Source organism: Urocampus carinirostris, chromosome 18, assembly GCF_059441175.1.
Source record: "Urocampus carinirostris isolate Australia breed hairy pipefish chromosome 18, RoL_Ucar_1.0, whole genome shotgun sequence".
NCBI lineage: Eukaryota > Metazoa > Chordata > Actinopteri > Syngnathiformes > Syngnathidae > Urocampus > Urocampus carinirostris.
In genome coordinates, this window is record NC_142366.1 from 20521500 (window position 1) to 20537938 (window position 16439).

Here is a 16439-nt window from a genome sequence, read left to right on the forward strand (position 1 = left end):
ACGGCAGCAGCCGCGCTAATTTATCATCGCCGCCGTGACAGAAAGCACATCTGTGCGCCAACCTTCCCGGGCGGGGAAGAGGTGCAGGAAATATGGCCGACAATAGGAATGGGATCGTTTTAACGGGGTCATATTTTGTTAGAAGGGCCCCGTCTTAGTCTTCCCTCCACCTCCATTATAACAAACTCTCAGCCAAGAGAGCCCTTAGCTTCTTATATTACTGCCGTGCAGGTGCCATATGGACAATTATTTAAGACCATGGAGACAATGAGAGATTTTCTTTTTTTTTTTTTTTTTAGGAGACCATAACAAAGTGGAGTTTTACCACGGGGTCAGCAATCAGAGGACTCATGATGTTCAAGGGACATTGTTTATTATGTTTTACTTATAAGTTTCCCTGTGTTTTATTCATGTTTTAAATAGTGTATGTCGTAAAATAATTTCTGTACGGCAAAAAACAATGAATCATCTATATTAAATCGTTTTTTTTATTAGACTGATCTGGTCTGACCAACTTTGGATCTAATCCAGATCGTCTCAGTCACTGGTAGCAGATGAGAACGTTGTCATCCTTCCAGAGCAAATAAAAACTAATTTATTTGAAAGAAAAATACTAAAAAGACTAATTTGAATAACGAGCTAAAATGAATCAACTATCATAAAAAGTTGCATTTATGTAAATATAAGTGGGTCGAGAAATTTAGCCTTACCTAAGGGGAGCAGACATGATTGTCTGCCATCTTGTTACTACAGGTACCCCCCAAAAAAACAAATAATTGAGAAGAAAAATGATGCAGTTGGATCCCTTTGATTCTCTGTAGTTCTTCCTTGTGCTTTATAGCACTTGTCCAGCTCACACGACACAATACAACGCCATCTATAGTGTTTGTTTAAGGCTTTGGCTTTCGTTTTTACAATTTACAATTAAATATGATGCTAAATTTGTGATCGGCTGAGCATGGAAAACGATCCATAATTTAATTTAAAAAAGCAAATAAAAGCATTCAAACAAATATTGGATGCATTTAATTGTATTATTATATTCAAATATTGCAAACATTTGTTTTATTATATTCCCTATATTACTTTTAACTATTAACTGCATGTCTGCAGCTTGAAGCAGCAAGTGGACTGAAAAAAAATGAACATCAAGAAAATAATTGTAGATTAGCACTTTATTCTATGAGGAGTTAAGCTACTGCTAAATTGTGTACAAAACACACGCTCCTTTGGCACCAACTGCCTCGGACTCTGATTGGCTCCCTGTCACTATTTAAACCCCCGTCTATCTGTCACCGGGTGTCAGTCCGTCTGCGAACCTCCGTATACTCTAGGCAAGCTTTTTTGACCCTGATTCCCACCTGTTTTTGCTCCCGTCTCTTTCCTGGCTTCGACCAGGTTTTTTACTCTTCTGTCCCGGCTACTGTCCCGTTTTTTCCGTTCCCGACACCGCCATCGCTCGCCACGGAAGTGCCACTTCCACTTTCAGAGCGACCTGCTTCCCACGATCACCGGATCGTGTGTGCATTCCTCTCCTTTCTTCCCAATAAAACTAAGAGAAACGTAACAGAAGTGGGTCCTGTCTCCGTCTGGTCCTGACAACTACGGTACAATACTGAACATTAGAGATTCAGGTCATGATGAGGAGTATGCATGGTGACGTATACGGTAATCATTATTATTTACAGTATGTCAGTTCAGGGAACTCCCTGAAATCCTCAATGGCCACCTGTTTCAGCTTACACTAAGTAGTAAGTATTATTATAGTATTGTATTTTACCCTTAAAGCAGCATGGAGGCGCGGTGGTTAGCGCGTGTGCTGCACAGTTCTGAGGTCATGGGTTCAAATCCAGCTACCAACCTTCCTGTGCGGAGTTTGCATGTTCTCCCCGTGCTTGCGTGGGTTCCCTCCGGGCACTCCGGTTTTCTCCCACATTCCAAAAACATGCATGTCAGGTTAATTGGCCGGTCCAAATTATCCCTAGGAGTGAATGAGCGAGCGAATTGTCTGTCCCTGTGTACCCTGCGACTGGCTGGCAACCAGTTCAGGGTGTCCCCTGCCCCAATGCCCGAAGATGGCTGGGATGGGCTCCAGCAACCCCGTGGCCCTACTGAGGATAAGCGGTGCAGATAATGGATGGATGGATTTTACCCTTAGATTGCTATATTACGATTCTTCATCAAAAAAATGTAGATTTTAATTGAAAGGGGTTCAAGATTTTATTTTCCATTCCAGTCCTGAATTTTACCCCACCCAGTTGATGAGAATGTGTTTTGAAGATGACAAGGCAAAACTGCAGCAAACCCTTGTTTACATCTGCACGTTGATACACTTGGTGTGCACGTACAGGTTCAAACCAGGCTCGCCCTCCTACACACCCGCAAGTACACACAATTGGATGTGTGCTTTCAAGCAAGCACATCTGTTTACTTTTACTTCCAAACCCCATCACATTAGAATGCAAGAGGCAGGACACATCTTGCTGCTCCATGAACCACAAGACAGTTCAGTCAGAATATTTTACACTACTCACACACACAAAAACACGCACACAATAGACCACCTCACACACACGCTGCAGCCTCCCTGGGGTGGCCTATATGCGGCGCCTGGGGAGTGCAAAATGGAACTTTCTAAAAGCCCAAAAATCACTTCTGCCGAACAAACTCGCCTTGCTGAACAATAGCACACTTGTGTCTCACAACAGGCCCTTCATTATCTAGACGAGGTGATGCTGCTGTTGCCATTTTTTTCTAGGTGATGCGTCTGTTTCGAACTTCTGAATGCTTTCTATTTATGTCTGTATATATTTAATGTTGCACCGTGGGTTTTTGTATCGCCTCGTGTGTGTTTGGTACCCAATTTAGCAGTAGCTTAACTCCTCATACAATAAAGTTCTGAGCTTAGCGTCCAAGCTGCACTTTAATCCAAAACAGAGGAAACATGAGACATACAATGAAAATACAGTGAGTCTAACACCACACACCATACAATTGACACAAACCACAAATCAATTAACTTTTTAGTCCAAATACATCAGACATAGCAGAAAAAAGAATATCTTTAGAATTGTACAGACAATGAGGTTGTAGGCACAATAGAAGCAGATGGCTTTTGATGGTGATGATACCATATGTATATTAAAACGTTTAAATAGGCAGAACCAATACAGCCCCCAATGAGATATCACTTCCTGTGTGAGTCTCATTTATAATAAATGTGGCTAAACAAACTAAGTAAATTACATTTTATTGGAGGGCAGAACAGTGGGGAATACACCACATGATATGTATGTAACAGTTGGTCTTGCATGTTCTCGCACTGGAGAAGGGGAAACAAAACTTTTTAAATCTGTAAAATTGTTATGGCTTAGCAAGAAGGGCTACCAGTTTGATATACATTTATAAAATAACAAGTTATTGTGTTATTACTATGTTGTCATTGTGTTATTACCAAGTTGTATTTGTTAAAAGTGTGGTTGAAATAGGCACAGTCAACCAGTCTGTGAGTCAAAGTATGTAGATGTATTACATGTCAAACATTAAACATTCAGATACCAAATAAAATTGTGGTTATGTGAAAACACTCTCGTCAATTATACCTCTTGGCCCACTTGGAGTGTTTATCTTATTCATGTTATTATAAGGTTATTACAAAGTTGTTACTGTTACGAGTACTGTTGAAATAGGATCACTCAAACCCTAGAAGATCTAGAAGCCAGTTAGAAATCAAATTCCCTATAAAATCAGAATGACGGAACACTGATGAGTTGTTTTCAGAACTAGTCTTTGGGCTACTCGGATAGTCTTATGGGTCTACCTGGTGACACCTGCACAGGAGAATCAGAAAAAATCTGAATAGCTATTTATATTTATGCAGTACTTACATACAAAAATAAACTAGAGCCTTTTTATTTGTGTGTGTTGAATCATTTTGTACATACAGGCAAAAAAGACAGAGCAAGTACAGTGTACGGACAAAACCGCGCGCACCTCAAGCTCTTATGAAGATAAATTTGGCGAGGGTTAGAGTTTCACCCACACCCGCTGAACAGGACGCACGCATCCATCTTTGTTGTATTCACCCTTCTTGTATGTGTGTGTGTTTGTGGGTGGGGGCATGCATATTGGGGATAAGGGTGTGTGCACCTCACTGCCTTTCCAATGTATGGAAATGTATGTGCATTTTTAAAATAAGGGAGGGGGTTAAATTTATTTCTTGTCCACCCCCTACTAGCATCGCCACCACCCCGCCCATGTACCCCGTGTCCCTTTTTCTCTCCCCACACCTCATTCAGAGGACTGATAGACCTCTGGATGCATGATAGATGTGCAGGGGGGGAGGCATAGGGGGTTCACTTGGATGCATGCATACATGCATGCACGGATGTATATACAACATCCATCCCAAACACACGCCGGCAAATGTGGGATTTGCACGCATACCAAAAGGTAATCCATAGTTTTACATAATGGCGGGCAGGCAGGGAAGGTTATAGCGAGGAGTTGGGAGCTAAAGATAATATGAATCATCTGACTGTGTATGCACACACGGTCCACCAGGGAGATGGTGATATTCTATAGGGGAGTATAATAAGATATGGGAAAGCACCCAACCTCACATCCATACCCAATTGACAATAACATATATATGTATATATATATATAATATATAATATATATATAGTCCTTCGGGAGCTTAGTGTCATTTTCACAACATATAGATACCAAGGGCTGAGTTTTGGCACGGATGGCAGCGATATGTCCCTACCAGTATTGAGATATCACAGTTTTGTTCCCGCAAATATTACGTCGATCCATCCGTTATCCGTACCGCTTATCCTCACTAGGGTCCCGGAGTGCTGGAGACCATCCTAACCATCTTCAGGCAGTGGGCAGGGGACACAGTGAACTAGTTTCCAGGTAGAGTCATTAGGAGACTCTCTCATACTTATTTGGAGTCAACAATTCACCGGTCATGCATGGAACATGGGAGGAAACAGGAATGCCCTGAGGAAATCCACGCAGGCACAAGGAGAACATGCAAACGAGGCACAGGTAAGTTGGGCCGCAAATTGGCAAACAACTCATATACCAGATTTGTGCCACTGATAGATAGTATGGTATTAATACCTGTTTCTTAAAATAAGTAGTTTTGACAGCTTTACAGGATGGAAACCATTTTAGTTTTTTCTTCACTTTTATGTTTGCAATTCTACTACTGCATTTTTTTATTAATTCAAACCATTTCAATGTGCAGCACGCCCTGGGTGTTATTAATTTTCTTATTTACAACAATCACAGCTACAATTTCACATTTGTTTTCAACAATTTCCCACCATTGCAAATGCAGAATATTCAGCTCATCCAGTTCACTTAATAGAATTAAAATAGGATTTTTTTGGTTGTTGATGAAAAAGTAGTGAACATTGTTTACAACAAGATAAAAGAAATAGGCACACATATTTACAATGTAGTGGTTTGACTTTTCAACTTTTGTATTTTATGCACTTTATAGAATAGAATAAAATAGAATAGAATATAATTTACTTTTATTGTCATTCTTTGTAACCGTGCACACAGAAGGAAATGTCGATACACCTGACTCGTACAGTTAAAAAGAAATATATATATACAGTGTATTTATATATTTTTATATATATACATATCTACATCTCCTACAGTGATCTTTTTTCTCTTTTAAAATCTTAATTTATTTTAACATTTCAAAATTCTCAATCTTCAAATCATCCAATTCAACCTATAGTGGAATTTTAATACTGCCTCAAATCCCTTTAACAACAAAAACGATTTTCACTTAATGTTGAAAATTATTCTGCCCCACTCATTTTTAGGGAAGGATTTAGAAATTCTATTTAAATTAGAAGTCTTCATTGCAATTCTTTGCAAATGAGATTAAACATGACACCCCGGGATAAGTCATCAAATAATGACTTAAAGGAGAATATTAAATGTCAGAATGGGCAAACATATTTTAAAAGTAGTGCTTGGAGAGTGGCCCAATTTGTAACAGTAATGCAAATAAAAAGAGTGCATTATAACAATAGTGCAATGAAAAGAAGTGCAACGACACTTGGAAGGAACACAAATTCCCAAATAAATTGAAAATTAAGATATGATGACGACCTGTTTTGCTCCTGACCATGTTTGTTCTCCCGTCCTGGCTTATGACCTCTTTTTGTCCCCGACTACGTCTACTCTCCCATTGTGGCTTACGACTCGTTTCCGCCTTGCTCTCCTCGTCCCGGCTACCGACCAGTTTTCCGCCCCTGACCCTGCCATCGCTCGCTACGGAAGATCCACTTCCGTGTTCCAATCACAATCCGAGTACGAGAGCGACTTGCTTCCCACACCCAGCAAACACCGGATCGTGGGCGCAGGCCTTCCTCTCTCTTTCAATTAAACTTGTAGTAAACGTCACGCAAGTGGGTCCTGTTTCCTTTCTAGTCCTGACAATTATAATGACCCAATGAAATAAGATAACTATTGTAATCATGTAATTTATATGATAAAATTAATTTATACCTCCCATTTATAGAAAAAACATTAAATTATTTATTCATATGTTTTCCATATTGTTTCACCTACAGGTATTTCCATGTTATCAGATATTGATTATCATTCCCAATCATTCATTCAAAGCCCTGCCATGTACTAAACTTCAATCAATATTATTAATTATTCTTGAAGATCTTCTTTTCAAGACTTTCAACCTAATTTTTATTCCATTGTTTGTTTTTTTCCATTCAGCATATTATCATTCAAATTACTTTTACGTCTGGAGTTTGTTTGTCACAGGAATTAATTGTGCTGCACACTCTCCCAGCAAACAACAGTGCAGTCGCAGTGTTAATTATTCCAAGTAAGTTAATTCCTTTCCCACAGAATATAATTAATGGCATTTAACCATCAGGGACAGAACGAAACAGATCAAAGATTCATATTTGATGTCATGCAGACGGTGTTTTCTTTTTAAATGAGCAAACCCTCTTTAACTGTATAATTATCTTTGGTGCGAAGAGTTCCTTTTGTGTTAATTCTGGAAATGAAATAGTCTCTGAAGAATTATGGGAAAATTAATTAAAAGTTACTGCAAGACAGACGCTGGTATTCAGCTCAAATGCAAATAATGTTTTACCATATTTTGTACGGAGCAGCTAAAAAACGAAAAATCTGCCACAATTTCTCAGGTGCAGCTTGTAGACCGCAAAATATTGTAAATAAATTGGAAATGCATAATTGCAGTGAATTGCTACCGATATGTTTATTGTTTCCTAGAAACTCAAAATAAGGAGAGAAGACATCAAAGGATTTTGAACTTAGAAGCAATCATTCAGAACAATTATTTTTGTTTTACTAAAAAACAACAACAGAAATCAAATAATTCTTGTTTTTTCCCACAAAAAAAAAACAAAAGCAATTAAATTAAAAGTAAAAATGTATACAATTTATTTTAATGGTTCAAAAAGAAAAGACTAAGCTAACCCATCGATCTTTTATTTCAAGAGAGTTTTATTCCAGAAAATATCGTGTGAAAAAACAGACATTAATATAATTTGAATACATCTAGACAAAATGTTATCAGGTTTTCACAACTAAGTGCTTTGTAATTGATATGTTTGTAATTTAATAGACACAAAAAATAAGAAGAGAAGACATAAATGAATTTGAAATTTTCAGGGAGAACAGGAAAAAAAAACATCTTTACAAAAGTTTTCCCTTGAGTCTTTTCTGTTTATTTAATCTCCTGGTTTAAAAAGAAACAATAGTAAATCTGCCATTAAGGATGGGAACTCAAAGAACAGTAATGTTATTGACCGATAGGAACAATGATGAAAACATTGCATAATAGTCAAGATAATGAACATCAATGATGTACAATAGTCAAACTAACGAAATGGCATCCTTTGCAATCTCCTTTCCAGTCCAATGGTAAAAACACAATAAAATAAATACATACTATGCACATATTTATTGTATGTTATAATAAATTGCTTTTAACGTTTTTAATCCTTTTGCATATGTTTATCTTTTTAATATGTTTTAATAGCACTGAAAGGAGAAGCCCTCCAATTTCATTATAATTGCATAATGACAATAAAAGCCATTTGTTTACTAAGTTTTCATTATTTTCTGATGCTTTTTATGCAACCTTAGCCATAACACTAGTTTTAATTCCATGCGCTCTATAATCCATTGAATCATTTGTATCAAAAGACGAAAAATGTATAAATTCACTTGCAATAGTACTCATCTATAAGACAGTATCTGCCTTTGCTTAAATTTCCTGCAGTGTCTGACATGCACAGTGATGTCCACATATATCACCAAATAGACCGAGATAGGCTGTGTGTGCACGTCAGTGAGCGAGTGAAAACGAGGGAGAGAGAGCTTGAATTTTGAGCTGCCCCGCCGGAAAAAAATAGAATTGTTTCCTCCATATTAGGAATCAAAGACCGCCGTTATTGCGTCCACCATTTTGACTGCAGCCGACAGACCTTGAGGAAGCAGGTGCACCGCCAACGCTGCGTAGGTGTCGCTGCGTTTTCTTTTTTTATTATCGGCATTTTTTTAAAGCATGCTTTTTTAGAAAAGGAAAAATCTTTCCGCCCCGTGCGCTCTCATGACATTCGTATTTATTTATATTGTGTTGAAACTGATGGATGGATGGACGGTTTCGTGTGACGGCTATTGGCAGGGGTTGTTCTTGTGTGTGGCTGTCTCCCACATACATGTTAATAGGCCGAAGGAGGGTCTGTCATTTTTTTCTATGGGATAGAGGACTTTGGTTTCTAGTTATTAAAAAACAAAAACAAAAATAAAGCGTAAAAGACCCGGGTCTCCAACCTTTTTGTTGTTAAAAAGTGCAAAGAGCATGTCTAAAGGTTCAGGGACAGGTTCTTCCCCAAACCATCACCGCCCTAAACACACAAAACTGACTTAATTTCAGTTTTTTGCCATTTTTGTTTCTGCTAAAAATGTGAAAAGGTATACCTTTTGACCTATTTCGGGGATTTTGTTGATAGAAATGTTATTCCACCTATTTTAATTGCACTATTGTTATGATGCACAATTTTTTATATTCACAAACATTATCAAAACTTAAACCAGTCTCTAAACACTACGTTAAAAAAAATGTTTCTGCGTTTCATCCTGATATTTTTTTCTCCTTTTTTCTCTTTAAAGTATTCAGTACATGCACCCTGGAGGGCCATGTCTAATATTGTTTCATACAATATTTACTATGTTGTTATGAATGACAATAAAGACAATTCAATTAAATTAAAGTAACAACTAATCATGTTATTACTATGTTGTTACTATATTATTACCTTGTTTATTATTGGAGGTAGGGCCCAGTCAACTACAAAACATTTTTTTACTAGAAAATCACAATGACCCAGCACTGGTGAGCTACTTTCTCTCTCTCTCTCTGTATCATTGGTATCAGGAGGCTGAAGTTACCTTTAATCCCCAAGGAACAATTACAAGTGAATGCAATTTGGACCAGTATTGCAGCAACCATCAAGGACAAAAAAAGCAAAACAGAAAAGTTCCGCGGGCACCTGTGCTATCATCAGGGACACAATGGTGCCCGCGGGCACCACATTTGAGAACACTGCTTTAGACATATCGTTTTGAAAAATGTGATGTTTCAATTATTTTTAATGTAGTGAAAACAAGGGGCATGTCTTCAAGTGTGATGCATACCAGCAAGACTGGGGACATCCTAACACGTTGCCTTTCGAGCAATATTCTCTTAAAGGGACAGTGTGTATCATTTGACCAGTAAATCTTGCTGTATTATGTCATACAAGCAAAAACGAGTGCTACAAAGGACATGGAAGAATAAAAACTATCGAAACTCAAAGCGATCACCCAAGTCAGCTTTTCATAATGTTTTGGGGTTATTGGGGTTTCACGTAGCAGAAAGATGGCAGACAATCAAGACAGCTCCCTCTAGGTGAGGCTCATGTCCTGTAAAATAAATGTGAAATTCTCAACCTATGAATATTTTACAAAATTGCATGTTTGTGTGAAAAGCTCGTTTTTGCAATCAATATTGTTATGTTTTTGATGCAGAAATGTTCTGACCTCTAGGAGGCGCTGTATCTTACACAGGGTTGGGTAGGGTTACTTTAACTGGATTACTTTCAATTACTTTTGGATTACTCCAATACCAAATATGCTAATAAAAGCCAAAAGAAACTAAATATGAATACAATGCCAAAGTTTTTTGCAGGCTTGGGGAGTAACAGAATACATGGAATGGCAAAAATGATGTTGGCAAGCTTTTTGGATTTATTTTCATTTTGTTTCTGTCGCATTTTGTGTTAGTTTTGCCGGAGATCAAAGAGCTCAAAGCCAGGAGAGAAATCTTACCACGTGTTGTGAGTCATAATTTTATTCATATTCAGTTTCTTTTGGCTTTTATTAGCATATTTGGTATTGGAGTAATCCAAAAGTAATTGAAAGTAATCCAGTTAAAGTAACCCTACCCAACCCTGATTGTACACAATATCCCTTTAACTTCCAAGGGACCTCCTATTTACATGGCTTTCTGGGTTACTTTTTTTAAAGAGTAAGATTGAAGAAATCAGGCCCAATCACATGAAAACGCACCCAGACACACACATGCACACTTGGCATAACCACCCGGCGTGTTTCCCGAGGACCCTTGAACTTGACCATGGAGGGAGAGGGGTGACGCTATCTGAGCAGAGGCTTAAAACAAACCACTGATGGACAACAAAGACGGGTTTTGTAGGGAGGTGGGGGTTGTTTGGGTTAGAAGGCTTGGGCGGCTTTTGTAGGGGTGGCGCAGGGGTGTTGCTTAAAGGTGCAGACTTCAGGGGTAAAAGCTTCTGCAAGGCGATATATTTGTGCTGGTTTCTTATTCCGTTATCGTTGTTTCGAATGCTATCTATTGTTTTGCAATGATATTCGTTATTTTTGCTAAAAATATATATGTATCCTCTTAATATGAATGCTGGCATTTTTATTTGGCACCCTGTGTTTAGCTAATACTTATAAATTAATTACATTTTTTTAATCAAATGTTGCTCAGTTCTTTGAAAATATTGATGTATTATCATAGCATTAAATTACAAATATTTGTGTATTATTATACCATTAGATTAAAAAAAAGATTTACTGTATGTTTTTAATTAATATGAAAGTAAAAAAGATAAGAAGGGATAGTCAATTGTATAAGTGCTCAACTTGTAAGTAGTCGCTGTGTACTTTGGGTATTAATACCCCAAAAAAGAAAACAATAGTTCGTAAAGGAATCTAATAGCAAACAACACCAAAAATGTAGATATTTATCTTTCTATCTAATTGTTAATTCTCTATGATCATTTTTTTTGCATTAAATAGTATATTTTGTACCCTTTTGCAACATAGAGCAGAATGCATGAATTTTGGTATCATTACACGAATAACGATAATTGCTATATGTTTGTAATTTATTATGGGATAATAAGACTGACAATCAACAGGATTTAGTACTTAATTTTTAAGTAGTGCTTTAGTATTTGGGATTACAATGCAAGATCACTACAAGGGCCATTTAATAAATGAGAAAATTATTAATACAAGTAATCATGTAGTGGTGAAAAACAAAAAAAATGTGTAAAACAGGAGAAATGATCATTTTTCCTATTAAAAATGTTTTTTTTTCTTTTTGTATATTGTTTTAAGCTTTTTTTTATTATTTACAGTATATTTTTTATATATATATATATATATATATATTTTTTTTTAAGGAGTAACACTCCCTATATTAAAAGACATAATGCGATAAAGGGAGGCCTTGTATAGAGGACTGATCCTGCCATATGTAGAAATCATTGTATAAAGGAATAAATACCCAATAATATAAGCCATATAAATAAAAAAGTACATACACAAATCACATAGTACCTAAAGACATGACTTTTATGTCATTGATAAATTTACTTATACATTTCGTCATTTATTTTGTCATTTATTTATTTATGTATTTTATTTGTTGTGCATTTTGTTGTATATTTTATCATGTATTTCATCATTTGTCTTGTATTATATCGTATATTTTGTCATATAATTTGGTGTGCATTTGTTAATGTTTTGTTGTGTATTTTATTGAATATTTTGTCATGTATTTTGTCATTTGTTGAGTATTGTATTATATATTTTGTCATGTATTTTAGAGTGTATTAATTTTTTGTCGTGTATTTTATTGTCTCTTTTGTCATGTATGTTTTTGTGTATTTTGTCATTTATTTTGTCATTTATTTATTCATGTATTTGATTCGGTGTGTATTTTGTCATTTGTCATGTATTTTATCGTATATTCTGTCATTTATTTGCTTCTGTATTTTATTTGTTGTGCATTTTGTTGTGTGTTTTGTCATTCGTCGTGTTTTTTTCCATATATTTTGTCATGTTTGTTGTTGTGTATTTTGTCATATATTCTGTCTTGCATTTTGTCACAATGATATTCAAATATTCAAATACATGGCAAAACACTCAACAAAATACAAAACAAAGTGAAGAATACACAAAAAAATGCATGACAAAATAAATTAAGAGATACATGTCAAACTACACAAACAAATACATCCCAAAATGCACGACAAATACAGGACCAAATAAATAACAAAATACTTAATGGCAAAAAAAAAGAAAAAAATACCTGATTTAATCACAAAAATATACAAAAAAAAATACGACAACATATATAGCAGAACAATTACTAAAAACAATAAAGGACAAACTTAATCACAAAGTGCACATATAAATAAATAAATTCCATCACTGTCAGATAGTTAGGTGATTTATTGATGTGTTCATTTATTTATATGGCATGTATTTGCAGGCCTTTATTAAACATTTATCCCTACACATGGATGGATCGGTCTTAGATACCCTCGTAGGTAGAAGTCCGAAGAAAAATGCTTAGGAGGCGGAGCTAAGTTTATAAACAGGTATGGGAGGAGGCGAAGAAGTCATAGTGCATGTCTTTTTGGCGAGGAAAATGACTGCACGCCTTTGTTTGCACGCCCGTCTTAATTGTGAGTGCAAGGTGAGGGGTGATATCTAGGTGCAAAAACTGAGTTGCACTTGACAGTTGTGTAGCCAGATGTAAATTACAGTTACATTTAGTAAGAATAAGGATTCCTGTGCAGAATTCCAATGTTATTTAAAATTATATTTACATATGCATAATGCACCAATAGACTGTGTGTGTCTATTATGATCCTAATCACTGAAACTGGAGACACAGAGTTGTAGTAATGTTCGAATCTCCTGAGCAGATTGTACAAATCACTAAATCATACACTGTGTTAAAGGTAAAAGCACTTTTCTTTTGTTTGTATTTTGCCTATACTATTTAAATGTAGTACTCATTTGGTTGAATCGGTGGGAGCCTGAAGTTTTGTGAGGGTGACGCTGGTGATGCATTCGAGGACGTTTAATAAATATGAATGATTTGTATTCTTTTGGTATGTTGCAGTTGAGTGATGTTCAAAATCACTATATGATCACTGTATTGTTTTAGTGTGGAAATATTTTACTAAGCCTGGTCAATGAATATTGTCATTGTCGTGGTTGCCATGGCGCCCAATTGGCCGCGCCCGAGTGTGTCACGGTTGCTATGGTGCCCAAATGGCCCCGCCCGCTTCAGGGTCTGCCTGTCAAACGAACTTCTGCCCCACAAGACGTGGGTTCTGACTCGGTCCTGTCTTCCTATTTCCTATCCGGTATTGTTTCTGTTCATTTCTGTCCTGTTTAATTTCGGGTTTCAGTTTTGTTTTCGTCTGTTTTTGTCCTGTTGTTAGTTTCTCCAGTTTTTGTTCCTGTCTAGTTTCTCCTGTTTATTTTCAATAGCCTTATTCGTTGTCAATCCTGTCTGTCCCGTCCTGTCCGTAATCGACTCCATCCTTATTGGAATCGGTCTCGTCGGTCTCTGGCTCACTGTCCTTCCACGCCAGACCGGCTTCCTAATGTGCATGACTCCCCATTTCCCATAAAATAAAGGGATTGTGTGAGAACGTCACGCGATTGGATCCTGAATCTGTTGTGGTTATTGACAGTCATGAGGTTTGGCATCTTGAACTTGGATACAAGACATCCCAGAGTTTGTTGGAACTTTCGAAAAAGAACACTCGGTGTTTTTAAAACAGTATTTGGTTTCTAATGTGTTCTACATGTGAACCAAAACTTATGATATAATGTCTCCAATTTGAAAAAGAAAGTTTTATATTTCTCAATAAAAACATACATAGGGCGGCACGGCGCGGAGTGATTAGCGCGTCCACTACAGTTCTGATGTCATTGGGTAAAACCCTCCTTTGTGGAGTTTGCATGTTCTCCCCATGCTTGCATGGGTTTCCTCCGGGCACTCCGGTTTCCTCCTAAATTCAAAAAACATGCTTGCCAGGTTAATTGGCTGGTCCAAATTGTCCCTAGGAGTGAATGAGCATGTGAGTTGTCCGTCTCTGTGTGCTCTGTGATTGGCTGGCAACCAGTTCAAGGTGTCCCCTACCCACTGCCTGAAGCTAGCTGAGATGGGCTCTAGCACCCCCGCGACCCTACTGAGGTAAGCGGTGGAAATTACTAAACAACATTTAGAAATCTTATTGATTTTGATTTATATGCAGACGTTTTTTAGCATATTTGGTATTGGAGTAATCCAAAAGTAATCACAAGTAATCAAGTTACATCGCTGCAATATTAAAGTATTCGGATACGGTTGTTTTCTCTATTTTCAACAGGTAACAAGTAACTGTATCGGATTACATTTTTAAAGTAACCCCTCCCAAACTCTGTGTGAAGTCATATTCGAGCTGGACTTGACTGTTGTGTATGCATGTATGTGTGCGAGTGTGTGCCGATGTTTTAATAGCCACTGTCCGAGAGTCTCTGTCAGATGGTCAGCTAATTGGCCGTTTCACAAGTACAGAGGATGCTGCCGGCAAATTGGCAAAAAAAAGGCCAAGCGGCTTCAATCTGATGGCAAACTCCTCTCTTGTCACAACGCTGTCCGTTAAACAACAGCTTAAGTCAAGGAAATTGAACACCAATAAAAAGAAAAAAATGAATATAAAGAAAGAAGGATGGGAAATGATTTTGTAATTGGCCTCGAAACAGCGCAGCTGATACTGTGTTTTACCGTATTTATTTGTGTCTAGCACGGACTTTTACCAACAAAAATGACTAAAAGGTTCGGTTCGCGTTTATACACCAGGTGTTAAAGTTTACTACCGTAATCATGCAATGATTGCTCATTCAAAAAACCCTGTATCATTGACCAAAATCAGAAAACATCAAATGCGACGGGAAGGGAAATATACATCGATACCAGACAGGACGGGACAGACAGGATAGATAATGATATCGAAAATAAACAGGACAAACTAGACGGGAACAGAAACTGGAGAGAATAATAAACAGGACAAAAATAAACGGGAGAAATCCCGGACAGGGAATACCAACAGGAAAACAAAACCCACATTTTGTGGGGCAGAGCTTTTGTGACACTGACAAAGGAAAAATGAGAGCACTGAGCTTAAAAAGATGGAAAGCCAATTTGTCAATGAGCCGCAGCTGGCACCATACGGGCGGGGCCAATTGGGTGCCCTGGCAACCGTGACAATAACAATAATAACAATAATGATTATAAGCCTAAATCCACTGTTTAATCTTCAACACAGCTGAATGTGTGCGAGAATTGGTCCATTTTATAGCTGTTTAAACCCGGTGCAGGTCTCACTAAGTCAAAATTGAGTTTCGTTCTTAAATTTCAGCATTGGGCTTTTGATCCGGTGTAATCGGTGGTTCAAAAAATACGGTGAAAGAAAAAAACTGAGCATTATACAGTGTTCTCGTTTGCCCGCGTCCCTGCGTCCTAGACGCATTATTTTTGCTGGGGACGCATTGTGTCAAATCAACGTGCGTTCCCGGGACGCAACTTTTTTGACACAAAATTGTCATTATCATTTTTTACAAAGATTTACCGCACTCCAAACTTTTCGTGAGGCAGATCCGCCATTGTTGTTTTGGTCTCGCGGTTCGAGTTGTGTAGTGAAAGTCCGTTTCTTTTTAGAGAACCGGCTTTTTCGGCTCAACTCATTACAGAGAGCCGGCTCTCAAACGGCTCACTTGCTTTGATGCATTATATTACGAATGATTATGTTGTATAAAGAAGTTAAGAAAAAAAGGAAGTATAAAAGGAGAAAATGAAAAAAGACAGGTTTGAGGTGATCCCTTTTAATCAGTATATTACCAACAATAATTTAATGCAGAAAATGAATTAATAAGAATAATAAGAATGAGAATTAATAAGAAAATGTATTATTCTACTCAATTATATTTGCATGTATTTTTTTATATTACAGTGAACGTCCAAGCGACTTAATTTTTTATTTTTT

The 16439-nt window shown here is 37.1% G+C and overlaps 1 protein-coding gene across 1 annotated transcript in view; it reads left to right on the forward strand.

Annotated features, from left to right (window-relative positions):
* Positions 1-8477: 8477 nt before the first annotated feature.
* zfhx4 (zinc finger homeobox 4) overlaps positions 8478-16439 on the forward strand; it is a 227581-nt gene continuing 219619 nt past the window's right edge. The window contains exon 1 of the mRNA XM_088321850.1: positions 8478-8550. The gene's annotated coding sequence lies outside the window, so the exon portion shown is untranslated. The remainder of the gene's footprint in view (positions 8551-16439) is intronic.